An 11,880-nucleotide genomic window follows, 5' to 3' on the forward strand; every position below is an offset into this window, starting at 1 on the left:
GACGCCTGTTCTTGTCATGTGTGTTAATTATGTATTTGAAAATGTCCTCTTGTTACACATTATAATGTATCTGAGTATTTTTTTTTAATAAATCTTGAAAAATAATTTTAAAAAACCCAACAACCACAAACAAAAAAACAACACCACCAACATATACACCACGCATATAAATACTACCACCCCTCATCCTTAAATTAAATAAGAAAACAATGGGAGTTAAGCTGCTAATTTCACAGTTAACGAGTAGCGTCTATGACTACCCTAGTTGCGCACAAAATTGAGTATTTTGTTTTTCTTTACAGGTACCCGATACATGTTTCAAGCACAAGGAATCTGGACACTGTGATACTAGATGAAATAAAATTTCTTTCAAAACATTGCCCAGATGATTTTTTTTCCAACAACAAACACACTAACACTATCACCAGTGACAGTGATTGCAGGGAAATGTATTCTGTAAATAAGTGTGTGCTCACTTCATTCTTACTCGGAGTGTACTTAAAAAACCACCCCATCCATAATAACAATAATAAAATCATTAAAAGAGAAATAATAATAATAATAATAATAATAATAAAAATAATTATAATTAAAAAAAAAAAAAAAAAAAAGTGTCTACAGCACCCGGTGTTCCCAGGCGGTCACCCATCCAAGTACTAACCGGGCCCGACGTTGCTTAACTTCGGTGATCGGACGAGAACCGGTGCTTTCAACGTGGTATGGCCGTAGACAACAACTGTTGAAAAATAGGGGTATACATACGTAATTTTCCGGAAGTCGATATATGGCCGTAGCTTTTGTTTTGTTTTATTTGTTGGAAAGACAGATCGAATGACTTATCGCCGGTGTTGTTTACATGCAATTTTAGTGAAGTTTTTTTTTAATCCACACAGTGATCTCCCTTGTGTATCGCGTAGAGAAAAAGAGTCCACAAGACCGGCCTCGGTGTTGTCGTGGTTAAGCCACTGGGCATAAGGTTGACAGATACAGGGCTCGGAGTACGGTACCAGCTCGCACCCGAAGTGAGGTTTAATGACTCAATTGGTAGGTGTAACACCACTACACCCACTTATCTCTGACTAACCACTAACAATTAACAAGTAACTCACTGTCCTGGACAGACAGCCCAGATAGCTGAGGTGTTTGCCCAGGACGGCGTGCTTGAACCTTAATTGGACGTAAGCACGAAAATAAGTAGAAATGAAATGAGTCCGCTGGTTTTTGCCATATAATTATTGGAATATTGAAATAAATTATTAAGCTTAGTAATGGACAAGGAGGTATTATTTTTATATTTACATTTCGTTTCTAGCCAATGTAACACTCATTTGGCTGAGGAGCGTGGGACGTAGCCCAGTTGTAGACCGCTCGTTTGATGAGCCGTCGGTCTAGGATCGATCCCCTTCGGTGGGCCCATTGGGCTATCTCTCTTACCAGCCAGTGCGTCACGACTGGTATATCAAAAGCCGTGGTATGTGCTATCCTGTCTGTGGGTCGGTGCATATAACAGGTACATTATTAATAACAGAAAAAAAATGTAGAGCGCTTTCTAAGACTATGTGTCAGAATTACCAAATGTTTGAGATCCAATAGCCGATGATTAATAAATCAATGTGCTCTAGTGGTGTCGTTGAACAAAACAAACTTTAACTGTTTGGCTGTAACGATATTTGGAGTTCATGTACCTACTAATGATATAGTAATAATGGCTCTGCGCCCGGCCCCCACACACACACACGCACGCTGTCAGGAACACGCGCACACAAACATATTATGGTAGGATGTTAAATGTAGTTAGTAAATTATGCTTTCTTAGGCATCAATATTCCACGATTGTAGAATACATACCAATTTACTAAAAATGTGGCATCACAGGTTATTGTGGAACCGGTTTTTTTTATGACTTTTAGTATTATTATTTCTTCTTCTTAATATTTTACTTTTTTAAATTACTATTATTATTATTATTAATATTTTTATTTACTATTGAACAATGTACATCCATTAAATAAAATATATTAAAACAATAAACACTCACATACAAGAACCGTTTACTAAGCTACCCTGTTCTATCACACTGATGTATACACTCGTATGTAAAAACAAAAGTTCAAAGTAAAAATGTGTTTGGTTTAACGACACCACTAGGGCACATAGATTCATTAATTATCGTCTAATGGATGACCGTCATTTCGTAACTAATTGTGAGATAAAACATGTCGCCTCTCTCTCTCTCTCTCTCTCTCTCTCTCTCTCTCTCTCTCTCTCTCTCTCTCTCTCTCTCTCTCTCTCTCTCTCTCTCTCTCTCTCTCTCTTCTCTCTCTCTCTGTGTGTGTGTGTGTGTCTCTCTCTGTCTCTGTCTCTCAATATTAATATTAATATTAATTGAACAACAGCACTATTTACATCCCGTACCTTCAATTGCAATGTCGTGGGACATTGCCTGGGTTTGGGGGTAGCCCGTGTCCAGCCACATCGAACGACCCATCATATCTCAGACGAGCGCTGTATCCACTAAGCGATACGCCGCCTAACTATAATTACAATGACAGATAGATGACGTCACGCAATTGTTTGTCGTTTATTAACGAACTTTGACCTCCACAAAGTCAACAGGGATTTAGTGAAATATATAGAGACTATTTCATGGGTTTTTTCAAATGGTATATGGAGAGATAGGAAGGTTCCCTTTAGAAATACAAGTAATGTTACGAATGGTGTTATTTTGGAGTAAACTGGTTAAAGGCGAAAATAAACTTAGAAGTATTTTATGTAAATTAATGTTTCCTTTAAACAGTGGTGAAAGAAATCAATTTAAATGGTTGAAATTCATAAAAAGTATTTCGATAACACGGGAGTGGGGTACATCTATACCAATCAAAATAATGATTTCAAATTGTATAAACAAGAATTGAAACAAAACCTCTGCAATCAATTTATACAACAGTGATTCTCGGATATTACAAACTCTTCTAGGGGTCAATTTTATACATTATTTAAAACAGAATTTTATTTCGAAACCTATTCGTCGAGATTATCGTACCAAAATAGATGCTTAATAACTAAATTGCGTACGTCAAATTTAAGATTACCAATCGAAACTGGCAGATGGCATAACATTCCTAGAGAAAACAGAATATGCAAACTTTCTAATACTGATATTGGAGATAAGTACCAGTATTTATTCAACTGTAAGAATGAAAACATTGAAAACATTAGAATAAAATATATAAAACAATATATATAAAACGTTTTTAAAATGAAAGGTATGCTGTCATGTAATGCACCATTATTAGAAAAAAACTAGCTATATTTATTAAAACATTATCTAGTCTAGTGAACTGACGTTTCGCCGCACCTTTTAGCCATTTTGTTTGCATATCTTGTGTTCTATGTTAATTGTAGATACTTCTATGTTGACGCCTGTTCTTGTCATGTGTGTTAATTATGTATTTGAAAATGTCCTCTTGTTACACATTATAATGTATCTGAGTATTTTTTTTTAATAAATCTTGAAAAATAATTTTAAAAAACCCAACAACCACAAACAAAAAAACAACACCACCAACATATACACCACGCATATAAATACTACCACCCCTCATCCTTAAATTAAATAAGAAAACAATGGGAGTTAAGCTGCTAATTTCACAGTTAACGAGTAGCGTCTATGACTACCCTAGTTGCGCACAAAATTGAGTATTTTGTTTTTCTTTACAGGTACCCGATACATGTTTCAAGCACAAGGAATCTGGACACTGTGATACTAGATGAAATAAAATTTCTTTCAAAACATTGCCCAGATGATTTTTTTTCCAACAACAAACACACTAACACTATCACCAGTGACAGTGATTGCAGGGAAATGTATTCTGTAAATAAGTGTGTGCTCACTTCATTCTTACTCGGAGTGTACTTAAAAAACCACCCCATCCATAATAACAATAATAAAATCATTAAAAAGACAAATAATAATAATAATAATAATAATAATAAAAATAATTATAATTAAAAAAAAAAAAAAAAAAAGTGTCTACAGCACCCGGTGTTCCCAGGCGGTCACCCATCCAAGTACTAACCGGGCCCGACGTTGCTTAACTTCGGTGATCGGACGAGAACCGGTGCTTTCAACGTGGTATGGCCGTAGACAACAACTGTTGAAAAATAGGGGTATACATACGTAATTTTCCGGAAGTCGATATATGGCCGTAGCTTTTGTTTTGTTTTATTTGTTGGAAAGACAGATCGAATGACTTATCGCCGGTGTTGTTTACATGCAATTTTAGTGAAGTTTTTTTTTAATCCACACAGTGATCTCCCTTGTGTATCGCGTAGAGAAAAAGAGTCCACAAGACCGGCCTCGGTGTTGTCGTGGTTAAGCCACTGGGCATAAGGTTGACAGATACAGGGCTCGGAGTACGGTACCAGCTCGCACCCGAAGTGAGGTTTAATGACTCAATTGGTAGGTGTAACACCACTACACCCACTTATCTCTGACTAACCACTAACAATTAACAAGTAACTCACTGTCCTGGACAGACAGCCCAGATAGCTGAGGTGTTTGCCCAGGACGGCGTGCTTGAACCTTAATTGGACGTAAGCACGAAAATAAGTAGAAATGAAATGAGTCCGCTGGTTTTTGCCATATAATTATTGGAATATTGAAATAAATTATTAAGCTTAGTAATGGACAAGGAGGTATTATTTTTATATTTACATTTCGTTTCTAGCCAATGTAACACTCATTTGGCTGAGGAGCGTGGGACGTAGCCCAGTTGTAGACCGCTCGTTTGATGAGCCGTCGGTCTAGGATCGATCCCCTTCGGTGGGCCCATTGGGCTATCTCTCTTACCAGCCAGTGCGTCACGACTGGTATATCAAAAGCCGTGGTATGTGCTATCCTGTCTGTGGGTCGGTGCATATAACAGGTACATTATTAATAACAGAAAAAAAATGTAGAGCGCTTTCTAAGACTATGTGTCATAATTACCAAATGTTTGAGATCCAATAGCCGATGATTAATAAATCAATGTGCTCTAGTGGTGTCGTTGAACAAAACAAACTTTAACTGTTTGGCTGTAACGATATTTGGAGTTCATGTACCTACTAATGATACAGTAATAATGGCTCTGCGCCCGGCCCACACACACACACACGCACGCTGTCAGGAACACGCGCACACAAACATATTATGGTAGGATGTTAAATGTAGTTAGTAAATTATGCTTTCTTAGGCATCAATATTCCACGATTGTAGAATACATACCAATTTACTAAAAATGTGGCATCACAGGTTATTGTGGAACCGGTTTTTTTTATGACTTTTAGTATTATTATTTCTTCTTCTTAATATTTTACTTTTTTAAATTACTATTATTATTATTATTAATATTTTTATTTACTATTGAACAATGTACATCCATTAAATAAAATATATTAAAACAATAAACACTCACATACAAGAACCGTTTACTAAGCTACCCTGTTCTATCACACTGATGTATACACTCGTATGTAAAAACAAAAGTTCAAAGTAAAAATGTGTTTGGTTTAACGACACCACTAGGGCACATAGATTCATTAATTATCGTCTAATGGATGACCGTCATTTCGTAACTAATTGTGAGATAAAACATGTCGCCTCTCTCTCTCTCTCTCTCTCTCTCTCTCTCTCTCTCTCTCTCTCTCTCTCTCTCTCTCTCTCTCTCTCTCTCTCTCTCTCTCTCTCTCTCTCTCTCTCTCTCTCTCTCTCTCTCTCTCTGTGTGTGTGTGTGTGTCTCTCTCTGTCTCTGTCTCTCAATATTAATATTAATATTAATTGAACAACAGCACTATTTACATCCCGTACCTTCAATTGCAATGTCGTGGGACATTGCCTGGGTTTGGGGGTAGCCCGTGTCCAGCCACATCGAACGACCCATCATATCTCAGACGAGCGCTGTATCCACTAAGCGATACGCCGCCTAACTATAATTACAATGACAGATAGATGACGTCACGCAATTGTTTGTCGTTTATTAACGAACTTTGACCTCCACAAAGTCAACAGGGATTTAGTGAAATATATAGAGACTATTTCATGGGTTTTTTCAAATGGTATATGGAGAGATAGGAAGGTTCCCTTTAGAAATACAAGTAATGTTACGAATGGTGTTATTTTGGAGTAAACTGGTTAAAGGCGAAAATAAACTTAGAAGTATTTTATGTAAATTAATGTTTCCTTTAAACAGTGGTGAAAGAAATCAATTTAAATGGTTGAAATTCATAAAAAGTATTTCGATAACACGGGAGTGGGGTACATCTATACCAATCAAAATAATGATTTCAAATTGTATAAACAAGAATTGAAACAAAACCTCTGCAATCAATTTATACAACAGTGATTCTCGGATATTACAAACTCTTCTAGGGGTCAATTTTATACATTATTTAAAACAGAATTTTATTTCGAAACCTATTCGTCGAGATTATCGTACCAAAATAGATGCTTAATAACTAAATTGCGTACGTCAAATTTAAGATTACCAATCGAAACTGGCAGATGGCATAACATTCCTAGAGAAAACAGAATATGCAAACTTTCTAATACTGATATTGGAGATAAGTACCAGTATTTATTCAACTGTAAGAATGAAAACATTGAAAACATTAGAATAAAATATATAAAACAATATATATAAAACGTTTTTAAAATGAAAGGTATGCTGTCATGTAATGCACCATTATTAGAAAAAAACTAGCTATATTTATTAAAACATTATCTAGTCTAGTGAACTGACGTTTCGCCGCACCTTTTAGCCATTTTGTTTGCATATCTTGTGTTCTATGTTAATTGTAGATACTTCTATGTTGACGCCTGTTCTTGTCATGTGTGTTAATTATGTATTTGAAAATGTCCTCTTGTTACACATTATAATGTATCTGAGTATTTTTTTTTAATAAATCTTGAAAAATAATTTTAAAAAACCCAACAACCACAAACAAAAAAACAACACCACCAACATATACACCACGCATATAAATACTACCACCCCTCATCCTTAAATTAAATAAGAAAACAATGGGAGTTAAGCTGCTAATTTCACAGTTAACGAGTAGCGTCTATGACTACCCTAGTTGCGCACAAAATTGAGTATTTTGTTTTTCTTTACAGGTACCCGATACATGTTTCAAGCACAAGGAATCTGGACACTGTGATACTAGATGAAATAAAATTTCTTTCAAAACATTGCCCAGATGATTTTTTTTCCAACAACAAACACACTAACACTATCACCAGTGACAGTGATTGCAGGGAAATGTATTCTGTAAATAAGTGTGTGCTCACTTCATTCTTACTCGGAGTGTACTTAAAAAACCACCCCATCCATAATAACAATAATAAAATCATTAAAAGACAAATAATAATAATAATAATAATAATAATAATAATAATAATTATAATTAAAAAAAAAAAAAAAAAAAAGTGTCTACAGCACCCGGTGTTCCCAGGCGGTCACCCATCCAAGTACTAACCGGGCCCGACGTTGCTTAACTTCGGTGATCGGACGAGAACCGGTGCTTTCAACGTGGTATGGCCGTAGACAACAACTGTTGAAAAATAGGGGTATACATACGTAATTTTCCGGAAGTCGATATATGGCCGTAGCTTTTGTTTTGTTTTATTTGTTGGAAAGACAGATCGAATGACTTATCGCCGGTGTTGTTTACATGCAATTTTAGTGAAGTTTTTTTTTAATCCACACAGTGATCTCCCTTGTGTATCGCGTAGAGAAAAAGAGTCCACAAGACCGGCCTCGGTGTTGTCGTGGTTAAGCCACTGGGCATAAGGTTGACAGATACAGGGCTCGGAGTACGGTACCAGCTCGCACCCGAAGTGAGGTTTAATGACTCAATTGGTAGGTGTAACACCACTACACCCACTTATCTCTGACTAACCACTAACAATTAACAAGTAACTCACTGTCCTGGACAGACAGCCCAGATAGCTGAGGTGTTTGCCCAGGACGGCGTGCTTGAACCTTAATTGGACGTAAGCACGAAAATAAGTAGAAATGAAATGAGTCCGCTGGTTTTTGCCATATAATTATTGGAATATTGAAATAAATTATTAAGCTTAGTAATGGACAAGGAGGTATTATTTTTATATTTACATTTCGTTTCTAGCCAATGTAACACTCATTTGGCTGAGGAGCGTGGGACGTAGCCCAGTTGTAGACCGCTCGTTTGATGAGCCGTCGGTCTAGGATCGATCCCCTTCGGTGGGCCCATTGGGCTATCTCTCTTACCAGCCAGTGCGTCACGACTGGTATATCAAAAGCCGTGGTATGTGCTATCCTGTCTGTGGGTCGGTGCATATAACAGGTACATTATTAATAACAGAAAAAAAAATGTAGATCGCTTTCTAAGACTATGTGTCATAATTACCAAATGTTTGAGATCCAATAGCCGATGATTAATAAATCAATGTGCTCTAGTGGTGTCGTTGAACAAAACAAACTTTAACTGTTTGGCTGTAACGATATTTGGAGTTCATGTACCTACTAATGATACAGTAATAATGGCTCTGCGCCCGGCCCACACACACACACACGCACGCTGTCAGGAACACGCGCACACAAACATATTATGGTAGGATGTTAAATGTAGTTAGTAAATTATGCTTTCTTAGGCATCAATATTCCACGATTGTAGAATACATACCAATTTACTAAAAATGTGGCATCACAGGTTATTGTGGAACCGGTTTTTTTTATGACTTTTAGTATTATTATTTCTTCTTCTTAATATTTTACTTTTTTAAATTACTATTATTATTATTATTAATATTTTTATTTACTATTGAACAATGTACATCCATTAAATAAAATATATTAAAACAATAAACACTCACATACAAGAACCGTTTACTAAGCTACCCTGTTCTATCACACTGATGTATACACTCGTATGTAAAAACAAAAGTTCAAAGTAAAAATGTGTTTGGTTTAACGACACCACTAGGGCACATAGATTCATTAATTATCGTCTAATGGATGACCGTCATTTCGTAACTAATTGTGAGATAAAACATGTCTCTCTCTCTCTCTCTCTCTCTCTCTCTCTCTCTCTCTCTCTCTCTCTCTCTCTCTCTCTCTCTCTCTCTCTCTCTCTCTCTCTCTCTCTCTCTCTCTGTGTGTGTGTGTGTGTCTCTCTCTGTCTCTGTCTCTCAATATTAATATTAATATTAATTGAACAACAGCACTATTTACATCCCGTACCTTCAATTGCAATGTCGTGGGACATTGCCTGGGTTTGGGGGTAGCCCGTGTCCAGCCACATCGAACGACCCATCATATCTCAGACGAGCGCTGTATCCACTAAGCGATACGCCGCCTAACTATAATTACAATGACAGATAGATGACGTCACGCAATTGTTTGTCGTTTATTAACGAACTTTGACCTCCACAAAGTCAACAGGGATTTAGTGAAATATATAGAGACTATTTCATGGGTTTTTTCAAATGGTATATGGAGAGATAGGAAGGTTCCCTTTAGAAATACAAGTAATGTTACGAATGGTGTTATTTTGGAGTAAACTGGTTAAAGGCGAAAATAAACTTAGAAGTATTTTATGTAAATTAATGTTTCCTTTAAACAGTGGTGAAAGAAATCAATTTAAATGGTTGAAATTCATAAAAAGTATTTCGATAACACGGGAGTGGGGTACATCTATACCAATCAAAATAATGATTTCAAATTGTATAAACAAGAATTGAAACAAAACCTCTGCAATCAATTTATACAACAGTGATTCTCGGATATTACAAACTCTTCTAGGGGTCAATTTTATACATTATTTAAAACAGAATTTTATTTCGAAACCTATTCGTCGAGATTATCGTACCAAAATAGATGCTTAATAACTAAATTGCGTACGTCAAATTTAAGATTACCAATCGAAACTGGCAGATGGCATAACATTCCTAGAGAAAACAGAATATGCAAACTTTCTAATACTGATATTGGAGATAAGTACCAGTATTTATTCAACTGTAAGAATGAAAACATTGAAAACATTAGAATAAAATATATAAAACAATATATATAAAACGTTTTTAAAATGAAAGGTATGCTGTCATGTAATGCACCATTATTAGAAAAAAACTAGCTATATTTATTAAAACATTATCTAGTCTAGTGAACTGACGTTTCGCCGCACCTTTTAGCCATTTTGTTTGCATATCTTGTGTTCTATGTTAATTGTAGATACTTCTATGTTGACGCCTGTTCTTGTCATGTGTGTTAATTATGTATTTGAAAATGTCCTCTTGTTACACATTATAATGTATCTGAGTATTTTTTTTTAATAAATCTTGAAAAATAATTTTAAAAAACCCAACAACCACAAACAAAAAACAACACCACCAACATATACACCACGCATATAAATACTACCACCCCTCATCCTTAAATTAAATAAGAAAACAATGGGAGTTAAGCTGCTAATTTCACAGTTAACGAGTAGCGTCTATGACTACCCTAGTTGCGCACAAAATTGAGTATTTTGTTTTTCTTTACAGGTACCCGATACATGTTTCAAGCACAAGGAATCTGGACACTGTGATACTAGATGAAATAAAATTTCTTTCAAAACATTGCCCAGATGATTTTTTTTCCAACAACAAACACACTAACACTATCACCAGTGACAGTGATTGCAGGGAAATGTATTCTGTAAATAAGTGTGTGCTCACTTCATTCTTACTCGGAGTGTACTTAAAAAACCACCCCATCCATAATAACAATAATAAAATCATTAAAAGACAAATAATAATAATAATAATAATAATAATAAAAATAATTATAATTAAAAAAAAAAAAAAAAAAAAAGTGTCTACAGCACCCGGTGTTCCCAGGCGGTCACCCATCCAAGTACTAACCGGGCCCGACGTTGCTTAACTTCGGTGATCGGACGAGAACCGGTGCTTTCAACGTGGTATGGCCGTAGACAACAACTGTTGAAAAATAGGGGTATACATACGTAATTTTCCGGAAGTCGATATATGGCCGTAGCTTTTGTTTTGTTTTATTTGTTGGAAAGACAGATCGAATGACTTATCGCCGGTGTTGTTTACATGCAATTTTAGTGAAGTTTTTTTTAATCCACACAGTGATCTCCCTTGTGTATCGCGTAGAGAAAAAGAGTCCACAAGACCGGCCTCGGTGTTGTCGTGGTTAAGCCACTGGGCATAAGGTTGACAGATACAGGGCTCGGAGTACGGTACCAGCTCGCACCCGAAGTGAGGTTTAATGACTCAATTGGTAGGTGTAACACCACTACACCCACTTATCTCTGACTAACCACTAACAATTAACAAGTAACTCACTGTCCTGGACAGACAGCCCAGATAGCTGAGGTGTTTGCCCAGGACAGCGTGCTTGAACCTTAATTGGACGTAAGCACGAAAATAAGTAGAAATGAAATGAGTCCGCTGGTTTTTGCCATATAATTATTGGAATATTGAAATAAATTATTAAGCTTAGTAATGGACAAGGAGGTATTATTTTTATATTTACATTTCGTTTCTAGCCAATGTAACACTCATTTGGCTGAGGAGCGTGGGACGTAGCCCAGTTGTAGACCGCTCGTTTGATGAGCCGTCGGTCTAGGATCATGTATCACCAAATGTTTGAGATCCAATATGATTAATAAATCAATGTGCTCTAGTGGTGTCGTTGAACAAAACAAACTTTAACTGTTTGGCTGTAACGATATTTGGAGTTCATGTACCTACTAATGATACAGTAATAATGGCTCTGCGCCCGGCCCACACACACACACACGCACGCTGTCAGGAACACGCGCACACAAACATATTATGGTAGGATGTTAAAT

The 11,880-nt window shown here is 36.2% G+C and overlaps 4 non-coding genes across 4 annotated transcripts; all 4 read right to left on the bottom strand.

The window, feature by feature from the left end:
• Window positions 1-612: 612 nt before the first annotated feature.
• Window positions 613-731, bottom strand: LOC121366795. The gene has a single exon (XR_005957224.1). It is a non-coding gene; the product is annotated as a 5S ribosomal RNA (ribosomal RNA).
• Window positions 732-4,030: 3,299 nt separating this feature from the next.
• Window positions 4,031-4,149, bottom strand: LOC121366796. The gene has a single exon (XR_005957225.1). It is a non-coding gene; the product is annotated as a 5S ribosomal RNA (ribosomal RNA).
• Window positions 4,150-7,466: 3,317 nt separating this feature from the next.
• LOC121366797 lies at window positions 7,467-7,585 on the bottom strand. Its single transcript, XR_005957226.1, has one exon. It is a non-coding gene; the product is annotated as a 5S ribosomal RNA (ribosomal RNA).
• A 3,290-nt stretch (window positions 7,586-10,875) lies between these two features.
• LOC121366799 lies at window positions 10,876-10,994 on the bottom strand. Its single transcript, XR_005957227.1, has one exon. It is a non-coding gene; the product is annotated as a 5S ribosomal RNA (ribosomal RNA).
• Between the last annotated feature and the right edge of the window lie 886 nt (window positions 10,995-11,880).

Source organism: Gigantopelta aegis, unplaced genomic scaffold (genome assembly GCF_016097555.1).
Source record: "Gigantopelta aegis isolate Gae_Host unplaced genomic scaffold, Gae_host_genome ctg7196_pilon_pilon, whole genome shotgun sequence".
NCBI lineage: Eukaryota > Metazoa > Mollusca > Gastropoda > Neomphalida > Peltospiridae > Gigantopelta > Gigantopelta aegis.